The sequence below is a fragment of the Vollenhovia emeryi genome, unplaced genomic scaffold (genome assembly GCF_000949405.1).
Source record: "Vollenhovia emeryi isolate VEMERY1.0 unplaced genomic scaffold, V.emery_V1.0 DF939237.1, whole genome shotgun sequence".
Taxonomy (NCBI): Eukaryota; Metazoa; Arthropoda; class Insecta; order Hymenoptera; family Formicidae; genus Vollenhovia; species Vollenhovia emeryi.
The window spans coordinates 103,027-115,430 of NW_011967129.1; positions in this window are offsets into that span (position 1 = coordinate 103,027).

The following is a 12,404-nucleotide window of genomic DNA, read 5'->3' on the forward strand; positions in this document are numbered from 1 at the left end:
CGGGCGTTCGCCACTGTGTTTTTTAAATGTACAAGTTATGCCGAGAGACGTGTATCGCGAGGATAATTTTCTTCTTCTCTTAGACTACGAGTCGCGTAGGGATCTTATTCATTTTCAAGGGGGCGGGGGGGAGAGAAAGCGGAGTAAGTCGTCCGTATTGGTGGAATGGCGACAATTTCGCGCCTCGATAATATCAGGGAAAACACGAGTGGAATCGCGTTATTAGGGCGAGCGTATCGAGGATCAGCCTAAAAGAAAAGGAAAACAAAATTAAGGCGTTTCACTACCACTCTAAGTCGTAAGCCTTGCCATCGACTGCGCGAAGTAGGGAAAATTCCGCGTCTGATCGTGAATCGCGCGTAAGCGACCGGTAGCTCGGGCTCACGTAATCGTACATTTCTTAATCACGTTAAGGGAAATTACCTAAAGTCGCATAACAAAAACAGTAAAAAAAAATGTGAAAAAAATACTACGGAGAAAGCAAAATCTCTATGTGTGTTGTAGACAATGATCTAGTGAGTGTTTTGGTGCTGGCCACCAAGCTTTAGCGCGTAAGAGAAACTCCGAGGTTCACGAGAGTCCGCGACTACATTGTTAAGTCGAGGGGGGGGGGGAGTTAACTTAACGAAGTTTTTAGGGCGTAAGCAACGAGGTTATAATAATAATATAAATAATAATTAATGATAATAATCATAACATTAACAGTAATAATAATGATAAGCGCGATAAGAGAGATACTGATTTATTAATTAATGTTGACGATAACACTCGCTGCGCGAACGAATGTAATCGAGATCGCGTTCGCTTCAATCGTCGGGGCGACGTCGCGTGAGGAGATAAAGGGGGAGCGGGGGGGGGGGGGGAGGGAAGTAGGAAAGGAAGAGGCGATGTAGTGTTATCGATGATGTACCTCTGCACTGACGCCGGGTTTGAAACTTGGCGAAAGTATTCGATTAGACGGCGATGTTTCAATTATTTAGCGCGCGAATGCGTCCTTGATTGTATTTTTGGCATGGACGAGCGGAAAACCGCGCTCCGTTCTTTCCGTAACGTTTCCTTTCTTTTCTTGTCGCTCGTCTCGATGGATCTCGCGAGTGTGTGCGCAGGTACAAAAATAAAAAAGCAAAAAAACGCCACAAAATACAATTTGTCATACAAATCTTATTGGATCATCCCTGACTTGTCACACTTCTAAAGCATCGTTGCTGGAGCAACGAAACGTCTTCTGTAACACATACAATCTGCCAGTTGCTCGTCAGAGTCCAAAAAAAAATTTTAAGAAACCTAAAAAAAAAATGAAGGAAGAAGCCAGAGAGAAAAACATGCAGAAAATTTGACGGTCCAATGGTGACTTACAAGTATAACAAATCGCGATGATTCAATGAGATGTGTAATAATATTTAGTAATAATAGATTGATAATGATGATGAGATGAGGAGAGAAAAATAAAAATACCTGTTTGATTGCTGGACAGTTAAATGAATGTATTAATATCGTGTAATCGTCGTACGAGATATATGTGTAATAAAACATATTTATTGTCGGAAATCTTGGTCTTCTTTCCTACCTTCGATCCACTCGAGTGACCAACGGGCCCCCTTTAAGTTCTACCTTACGCAGAGTGTACCGTGGAAAGGTGTTGAAACTAATCAGCTGTCATTTTCAACTGGATGCAGTTATTGAAAAAAAAAACAACAAAAATTGCGTTGAAAACAGGAGAGTCTGCAGTTTTTAATGGGTATAGAGTCGAAGCGTTTAGATTATGTTCAAAATAATTCTTAATACCGTCAATATTTTCTTCTACAGCGACTGACACAGAAGGACCTGGCAGATCGTGTCATCTACGGTCTTGGATAAATTTTTCACTCATTGTCAGTCGCGACTGTTTCTTCTTTTCTCACAAAGAGGAACGGGGGAGACGATGGAGCAGACTGAAACCACAGGGTCGTCTTAATTATTTGTAAATATATTATTAAGTATAACATCTATAATATAATAATAATGTAATAATGAAAAACCATTTACATTAATAGGTATCATTTACATTAATAGATAATATTGTAATCCAATAGTAAAACACTCAGTTATGTATAGATTCTCGATAGCCTTCAAGCGTGATGAATTTTTAGAGTAGTAGTACCATCAGATCGCGCGTGTTACGGTGCAGAACATTTTCCCTCTGTCCGTAGGTTTCTCTTTTTTTTCTCTCCCCCTCCTATCCAGTAGTACATACAAATAGCTTTGTCGTCGCCGCGCGCCTCCCCTAATTTCCTATCTGATAATCCACGACGGGCGCCCACACACACACACACACACACGCACACACACGCGCATACGTACGCGGGGTAAAGCCGATATTTCTCAGTGAAAGGTGTGTTCGGGGGCTTCACACCGTGCGATTACTCCTAATCTATCGTCTCGTTATTGTGGGCAGGTATATCGGGATGCCTCGAATCTCGCGCGCTGCCACCGATTGGAAATTCGAACGGTGATCGACCCGTTCGGGCCTCGACAAGGGTAACACGTCGCGTAATCCTACAACGGAAAGAGGAAACCTCGACGCGTTTGGAGTCGCATCATTCGCGCTTAAAGAAAAAAAAAGAAGAAATTCCTCTCTCCCCCCCCCTGCGAACTCCTCCCGACAAGTATACCTGAGTGCACCGGCTGGAGAACGAAACGCCGATAGGAGGAATTCGGTCACCTCGACCTGTGATCGTCGCAGGTCCGCGACCCGACGCGTGCGAATGAATTACAGCGGCTCTCCCCATCGGGGTCTCGCCCCGTCGTTTTACGAAAAATCGATTAAAATTACCAAGTAACTCGCTAAGACTTAGAGACGGTAAATAGTCGTTGTGTCGTGCCCTACAGGTAGTGACGTGTGCGCGTGTTCGATTACACTGTATAAGGAGAGCGGGGAAGAGGGATCCTCACCCCCCCCTCCCCCGCGTTACGTTATAAACATCTGGATTATTTAACCGCTTAGAGTATCCGCCACTTAGTTCGCGCCTCGTGCGCCGGATGACAATCGAAGTATGTCACAAGTGTATTGTACATTTTGCCTGCGTCGTCGTACCGCAAAAGTTCCCCTCCCTTCGGTCCACCTCGCCGCTCGTAAGTGCAAAGGAGAGAAACGCAATGGAACAGAATGCGCGGAGAAAGGAACGCCGGCAGCCTCCTGCGACGCGTCCTACGCGTTTGACGAAAGTTTAAAAAAAAAACAATCGGGCTACCTCGATGCGAGTGCTCGAATATTTGTTACACGCGGTGACGGTGGCAACTTAATGGCGATGTGCAACTACACGGCTGACTTTACAAGAACGGAGCGCTTAATCTCGTCGACGCGACCGACGTCGGCCGCAACCGGTTAACTTCACAACAATAAAAACATAGTATATATATATATTTTTTTTTCACAATATAATTTATCTTTAAATATTTCTGTATATTTATATAACTATGTAACCTTCGATATAAATACCCTGAAATCTACACTCTCGCGATCACTATCGTAAAATTGAATTCACCTCCGGCCCCCGCTCCCTCTTTCTAATCCTTCCCCCCTCTTCTTTTTACAGCGAATATCTTTTCACGTCGACACACACGATTCGAGATTACGCTCGATCGTGCCCATCGCTATATTCGAGCCCTTTAAAGTCTACTATGTACAAATAATCCCCCGCAGCTTTCGATTCTGGGATGCAATTTAAATGACGGTCGGCGAAACGTACACTGACCGGGGGCAATGGATTGTTTCGCGAGAGGGAAAATTGTTGTTCCCTCCTCCACTCGTTGATAATTCGTCGATCGGCTAAAGTGGAGGAAAAAAAGTCACACTGCCCCTCTTGCGAAACGATTCATTGCCGACGACTGCATGCTTCGTATTTATTGGTACCAGCCTGCACAGCTGGTTCGTTTAACAGAAGAGCTTGATGGACTAGGATACTAATCGACAGAGAGCACGAAACGTAAATATACATTTGTGAGGCTCGAGAAAAAATAACGGCTACATTTTTACGGCAGTTAGAGCAGTCGGCACTCCGAAGTCTTGAATTTCCCTCGTGAAATTTCGCATATGAAACAGATAGAGAGATGAAACCAATCGCGGATAACTATTGGCGATGGAAAACGCGATCTCGTCATATCAAGGATACAATTGCAATTGTGGCAAAAAAAAAAAGAATTTGGAAAAGTTACTTTTTGGTACGTTATGGATGACGAGAATTGAACGCAGCAGGAAGGAATCGAACGCTGATCGAGCACTGTCTTTTCCACTGTCGACAATATCCTCATAATCTCGTCCCCCTACATTTTATTCGGTTTACCTAATAGTGTACAATTTATAGCCAACATCGAATTGTCGCGTAATATATTTATATATTTGCTTGCGTATATCTAACTGCCCAAGTACATGTGTATAATCGATTAATACGCGGTCGAATACCGTTCCCGCCCTCCGTCTTGGCGGTCGGAGGGCCCTTAAGTAAAATATTTCGGATAAAAAATATGTATATCTTGTCGACATGTTGGTTTCTGTTAGAGGATCGTATCAAACGATCGCACTATCGCCGTTTCGTAACTTCTTTCTTCTTTTATACACAATAACTCTCAACACTTGAAAATGTATTTTAACGAAATCCGATGCACGGTCGCCTTAAAATTAAACGAGTGGTTGATTTACCTTCCCAAAAGATTCATTGTATAACGTTAGAAGGATTTATCTTTATTGAATCGTCATTGCTAAAGAAAATCACATAAAAATTCGGAATCTATTTTGCTAGAATTTCAGGCTCTTTTAGAGAAAGTGTTAAATTATCCGTAAAAATTGCGGCTAAAGTTTACGGAAGAGACCTGAATGCGTTATTTAATATTATATCGCATGCAGCCTATAATCTACTGCCTATTTTCTCTCTCGATACCGATATGTTGTATTGCAACGATCTTCCACGATCATTTGATAATTGAATCGAATAATATTCTTTTCAAATTGCACTTCTTTTCTTATCTTATGCCTTCCATATTTCGATTAGTATCGCGAAGAATCATGCTGGAGCGAATAAAAGAGATTGAATTGAATTGTTTTTTTAATCAATCGCCAACGCTTATTCGACATTTTCCCTTTAACTCAGAATTAAATCTTTCAACTAGCGCAATTATGTCTATCGCACGAGTCGTTAAAATAATCGTTCGTGCCACCCATTGTTCCATTATTTCAAACTCGTCAAGTCTTTCGCATTCGAGAAAATGTTTGATGGCAGTGATATTTCGCGTTTGTCTCAGATTGCTACCATCTCGAGTCCTTGCGCTGCAAGTACACTTTCGTTTCGTGTTACGGCACTCGGAGTAGGGTCGCACGGACCGAGATTTCGCGGTCACTTCACAGAAACTGCCGATCGGCAGGTATCGGTAGGTATCGACCTCACATTCATCGCACGAGGATTAAAGTTCAATGGCGGATCATCGTGTAGTTTTTACAGTGTGCTTACATGGCTAAACGCTCCATCTCGATAAATATCTCTCCCGCGCGAGGTGTACAAAAGAAAGCGAGGAATTCTTTAGGAGCAAAGAGTCCGCGTTTATCCTGCCCGTTATTCTGCCCTTATGGTACTAACAGCGATAGTAGTAATAATTACAGTAATAATCGTTCGTATGGTTTCTCTCTTTTTACAGCGGCTCCTCCACGGCAGAGAGCGATTCGTGCCACGAAGCTTTTAACGGAAATGCGTATAATTACAGGTTGGACGTGGCAGTTCTCTTATTCTTCCCTAAGTACATGTATCGCCCGTCGCACTTAGAAGCGTCGAACGCGTCCGGCGAATGTGGCAGTGGCTGCGGAGCTACTTCTAAGTAGCTAAGAATCTATCATTTCCTCTCTCTTTCTTTCTCTCAATCTCTCTCTCTCTCTCTTTTGTTCTTTCATTCGTCCTTCCTCTTTCTTTCTCTCTTTCTCTCACTCTTTCTCTCGCTTTTACTCCCTCTCGATCTATGAGCAACACTCATTTCGTATAATATTGGCCCCAGCACCCTTATTATTTTCTTCTATTATTACATCATCTCACGCGACGACCAGTACCAAGCGTCAAGAATTTGCATAGCATCGAGCGGAATTAATGTTAGACAGTTTACGGGAGAGAGAAATGTTGTTTTTTCAATAATAGTCACGGAATAACACTCGAAGAATCTAATCAGTGTTCTAGCTGTTATAATACAATTAAGGGAAATAATCGGAGAGTCGAGTCACAAGTAAATGTTCGGGAATTGCAATGGCGCGACTAATGCGTCGCGTTAATGCCACACGAATGGAACATGCCACGTACAAGTTGACGTAATAAATAAATGCACATAACGAGAGACACCGTCTGTAAAGGATAAAAGCGCAAATAGAGCCCGAACGCGGCCGCGACCTCGCGGAACCAGCGGCTCTTTTCGCGAAACTCAATAAGTCGTCGTTGGGTTTCCCTCGCATCTTCAAAGGCAAACGTACGCCGTTATACAGTAACGCAAATCCGCGCCAGCTCTCTACGTACGAAGAGACATCCGCCGCGCAACACGTTCTCTCGCTTCGAACCTTTTTGCACGAGAGAAACGTAACAAATCCTCCTTGCTGTATGAGGGCAACACAAACGAGGTTTCGCTCGGCTGCAATAAAGTACGGCATACTTTTACCGCCGCGATCACAGCTGGGCGTGGTAATTGGAGGGTAATTTCTGCAACTGCGGTTGTATCAATAGAATTTGAATAAGAGGGAGGAATATTTTACAGCTGTTGCATACAAAACCCCGCGCCCAATAAAACACACCTTCCCTTTAATCGCGATTTACGAAAGGATACTATTACGCTAATAACGACAACAGAAAACTCTGTGAGAAAAGGTGTCGATGAAAAATCCTTGAATATTATACACGTATCATATTTTTACATTCTTTTTCTTGCAATAGTTGCGTTTCGACTCTCTCTTTCTCTCTCTTTCTCTCTCTCTCTTTCTCTCTTTCTCTCTCTCTTTCTTTAACGCCGTTTCGATCGCACTCTCGTAGCGGAACGTGTGTAGGAAACTCGCGTTTCGCGAACGCGCATCGATTTTTATGTACATTCGTAAAGCCTCGCTCCCGCACTCGGCCCTGCCACATTCGCGGGGCTGGCACATGCATCTCTATATGTATATATATTTATACCTTACCCGTTTCCGACTTGTCTCTTTTATTTATTTTTTCCTTAATCACTTTACATCCACCCCACGCGCCCACTTACGTCCTAAGATTGATTACTTTTAGTTTACCTCACCGTACTGCAGAAACGTCACACATAATCACCGCAAATACAATATTTCGCAATAGGAGTCTCTGTTTTTTTTTTTCCAACTATATAGCCACCGGTACGTGGCGCGTCTCGGCTCAGTGGCATCACCTCGCGATGTATCTGGCGAGGAGGGCGCCGAGGAGTACGATGTGCAGGAGGGAGCACCCGAGAGACATCGGCACCCGGAGCGCCCACGTGGTCCCCGACGAGACGTCGCCGCATTGAGCTGGAAGTACGCAAAATCGGGTGTTCTCCTTAATAGAAACGTCAGAACGGGGCGCGTGAACAGGGGGGACAAGATGCAGGAGGAGACAGAACGGAGTTGGAAAAATTGTGTTTCCCTGTTCCAAAAATTGCCGGTGTAAAATTTTTGTGTTAAACGCACTCGTGTGTTAACTTCACATATTGCTCTTGCGTTAATTGACCTCGAATGTAAAATTATTAAAATAACTGAAAAGAAATGTTGAAGCGACACAATGTGTACTCATTTTTCAATCTCACATAATACACACATTCCATATTATTAGTAACAAGATTTATGTTCCGTTGAAATTTACAGAATGAAATGGTGATTTTATTCTATATAACATAAGCGAGAGCGATTTCGAACCGTCATTTGACCTATTACATCTGTAAAATGTAAAAGTTACATTTTCAAAAATTCATTTTGTTATTAAAAATATATTAATTTTACAGAAATTCATTTTACATTGTTTTAAGATTTGCACTTATTTACAGAATGAAATGGTGATTTTATTCTATATAACATAAGCGATGGCGGTTTCGAACCGTCATTTGACCTATTACATCTGTAAAATGTAAAAGTTACGTTTTCAAAAATTCATTTTGTTATTAAAAATATATTAATTTTACAGAAATTCATTTTAAATTGTTTTAAATTGTTTTAAAAACTTGTGCTAAAATATTAACAGATGTGTGATCATTGAACATATCCATATTATGTTAAATTAACACGAAAATTTGCGTGGACCGTTTGGGTCATGTCATATCCGTTCAATTTAACACAAATTTTTCAACTGTGAAGTCTTCATCGCTGAATCGACAACGTAACTTCGTCAAGTTAAGGAAGCTCGGTGAACAGCATCTTTTCAACTCGGCCTCGTTAAATTAGGGAAGCTTCCGGACCGAAAGCGCGAAATCACAGTACTGTTTAACAAGCGAAAGGAAAAGGGGGTGGAAAGAAGCGATGTCGCGCGGAGCGGAGTCGCGCTTACAGAATTAACAATGCTCACCGTACGACGTGAGGTTCACCTGCCACGAGACTGGATAGCGATGAGTGGCCCTCGGACAGGAAGCGAGATGGCCCGTCACCGAGAGTTCACGACTTCCCGTCGTCGCGGCGGACGCGCTGTAAACGAGGCAGTAACGTCCGACGTCGGTGCTAGCCACCAAGTAAGCGGTGTCGTTCTCCACCCAGGTTCCATGGCATAAGTACTCTGGAAACGAGACGGCGCATCGGCGTGAGCGGAGATAAAGAAAGAAAAAAGGGGGGCGGGGAAATAGCGGCGTGTTGTGTTCCGCGAGTTGCGTTCTCCGCGCGCTGAAAAAGCGTCGCGCGCGCAAAAGTCGCATTAAACTTCTCGATTTCTTTAAGTACCGCGAAAGCGGGGCGAGATTATGGGCGCCCGTAACTTGGCGCCCGTGGTATATAGGGAAAGTTCCTTGCCTTTTTTTAAGACCGTTTAGAGGACCGACGACAATAACATGCCAAGCCGCACGGAGCAAATTTGACGGGGCAGATGGAAAAAGGCCATAACTCGTTAATGAGACTCGGCATTATCTTCGTCGGCGCCCGAGCTTGTTCTTCGACTCTGAGAAGGGCGTCTTTTTTCCCCACCGCGGACATGACAAAGGGAGAAAGTAGTTTGCGGAACCGAGAAATTTTCTAAGCTGTAGCTCGGCGTTGCTTCGAAAATTACAGCGGATTATTGCGAGAAAGCGCGCGATGTTGGGCCGCGAGTCACGGCGATGTTCTACTTTCAATTATTACGTCACGAAGATGAATAACTGTTTCGTCGAAACGTACGCTATCGCGAATTTATCGCTCATAAATTTTCATAATTCCGCCCACCCGCGGACACGGGGATAACCGCAATCCCTCAGCCGTTCAATTAACGTATCCGACGAAGGGCGGGGAATGCGGGAAAAATCTGATTCGATCGCGGGGCAGCTACTTTTATGTCATCATTTTTACGGCACTTGGCTACCGCGCCTCTCGGCCGTAACAATGCGCGCGAGAACGGAAGAGGAATAAACGAGGGCCGTAAATCCTCCCGACACATCGATATCAGTGACGTTTCGAGCGACGATACCCGATCGTACTTGCGAGATAGTAAGATGAGAATTTACTGCGGCCGCTCGACAGCTCGTGACTTCGCGTAAAGAGGAAACGCGAAACCGCGGGATCGTGTTCGACGCCGGGCGGTGGCACCTATCAGCGGTAAAAACTAAACGCGTTAAGCGCGACATTGACGTGGCAGAATAAATGTACAAATTTTTTTTTATATCCTCAGCCTGGATACGCGGCGGCGCGACGGCTCCGGGAAAGTTAACGATCGATCATCGCGCGCCGACCCGATGAAACGACACGACGGGCGCTAAAGTGATCGAGTAATTTTATTCCTCGAGAACGGCGAAAGGGTCTCGTCTTACTTTGCGCCGTGAACTTCTACCGCGGGTACGCCGCGATTCGGAAAATCCGCGGACGCACGCGGATTCTCTAAGTAAATCGCCGTAGGTAACGAGAGGATGCGAGACGCCCCGGGTCGAGTATTTGGGCCTCAATTATTTCTATTCTGTCTTCATTTGGACCCCTCGGAGTAGGTTTGAAACTTCAATTTGAGGACCAGACGAGTAAAATAATTGTGTTTAAGCTTATTCTAACCGTCAAGGAGAGCGTAATAAAATATTTCGCCCTCTTGGAAACCTTTTAGGCCGAAGAGGATCTACTGAACCTCTGTTGATTACTCGCATTGGCCTCTTTACTGCTAAAAGGGAAACAGCAACTCGTTTCGGGCCTATCTGAGGTCAAAAATTGAACATATTTTCTCCGACACGAAGACTTTAGTTCGACCACATTGTTCCCGGTTCAAAAATTATACGAGGCTAAAACTGAGGGCAAAATATTCGACTCGGGACGCCAAATCCATCGGGAATGCCATAATTAGGGATTTCCGCATAATTAGTCGGGCGAAATCCGTGAAATTGGGACACGTGTCGCCGGTCGTTTCCCTGACGAACGGTCCCGATTGCGAGGAGGAGCCGGCGCGGTGCAACGCGGATTGACGATCGCGCACGAGAAGTCGCTCCGAGCGAATTCGAGCGCACCGGGCTGTTTATACGAAGTCTTAATGGCCATTCTGGCCCTCTCATCGCCCGCTGTCCTCGTCTTCATCGTCGCTGGTATCTATGTCTCGGAATACAATCCCATGTCGACAGCCGCGAGGCACCGGGTCTCGAGTGCCTAAATCCTCGGTTGTGTCAACATGTCCCGGTAACTCGCGCCGCTAAAATAATTCCCGGCTACGAAACGCTCCTCTCTCTCTCTCTCCCTCCTCGCAGTTGCTGTAACGTATCAATGTTCTCGCGGATTAGAGAGAGAGAGAGAGAGAGAGAGAGAGAGAGAGAGAGAGACACCATCGGCTTCGCACGCGCGCCGCGAACCGTGTCGTTCGCCTCGCGAGGGATTTAATCCGCCCTCCATCTTTCCGGCGATCTAGCTAATCTGGAAATCGCCCCTGAATTACTTCGGTATCACTTTGTTATTATTATCGTCGTCGTTGTTGTCGAGCTGAACACGCGGCTTACTCCCGACGTTGATACATAGAGATGCTAAACTAGGAGAGGACCTAATGCGGATAAAGTTTACTTTGATCGATTGTGCACGAATGCGTAAATTGATGTATCCCGTCGAAATTAATGGATCCCCGGTAATAATAACGCTCGGCGTGTATAATTTATTATCGGCCAACAAATTAGTTCGATTGTGATCGCGCGTCGCGGGGGCGGAAGAGGGAGGAGGGAGGGGGTCCTCCTGGTCAAACGCGCGACGTGTCAATTTTTATGTATGGAGTCAAACGAAGTACGCAAAGTTCAGCGCGGCCGCAAGCAAGCGCTACACCCCGGCAACCGTGACGCCCGCGCGCTGCCTTTCCGCAAACTAACTATCACCACTTGTGATAACTTTGCGCGAACTCGGCCGGGAGGGCGGGAGGGATGTGCGGGTAATCCGATAAGATGTTCCGAGCGAACGTGCTCCAGCCCGTGTCGTCTCTCCTCCCCCCCCCTTTCTTCCCTTCTTCCTCTCCCGCGAACATCGCGGATGCTGAACGTTTTACCGAACCGCGAAGCCTCCCAGAATACGTCGAGGATGATGAGCGGCGATGACCGGCCCCGGGAGAGCTTTTCGAACCGCTCGCATTGTCCCCGGAAGTCCCACTTTGAAAAATCCGCCGTGGCTCGCGGAGCCGCGGATAAGAGAGAAGTCGGGAAGATTCAAAGATGACGATAGCGGCGACGACTATGTCTGTTAAACCATGTCGACCCCACGTCGCGCGTCGAGAATCCGTCAAAGTTCGCGGGCGCTTTCAAAGCGGCCGTCGTGCGCCGCGGATGAAATCTTCTTGTCGCTTATCGGGCATCTCTTTGATCAACCTCCTCCAGCTAAGTGAGATCGCGCGGGGAACAAAAAGAGCGCACCAAGTGCCATTCGCACGAAATTAGTCGCTGGAAATCGCGATTAAATTATAATACACTCAGCGCGGCCGAATCAATTCGCGATAAGATACTGTGAACTAGTTTCACAACGGTGGAAAATTTTCCTGTCTAATCTTTCTGCCGTTTCCTCAAGCGGCGGAATCTCTTTTGTGGTGCACGCAACGAACTCGCTGAGGAGAGTCTCCTATTACGAGATAGTGCACGTATGGCATCTTCTCTCATTTATCCTGAAAACCATGTAATCGTGGCAGGGTTGTTACGTTTTAAACAATTTGTTTTTAACAAATGTTTTAAACATGTTTTAAACTCGAAATAAATTTAATCATACATTTTTAAAACTTGTTTTAAACAAATATTCAAAACACATGTTTTTT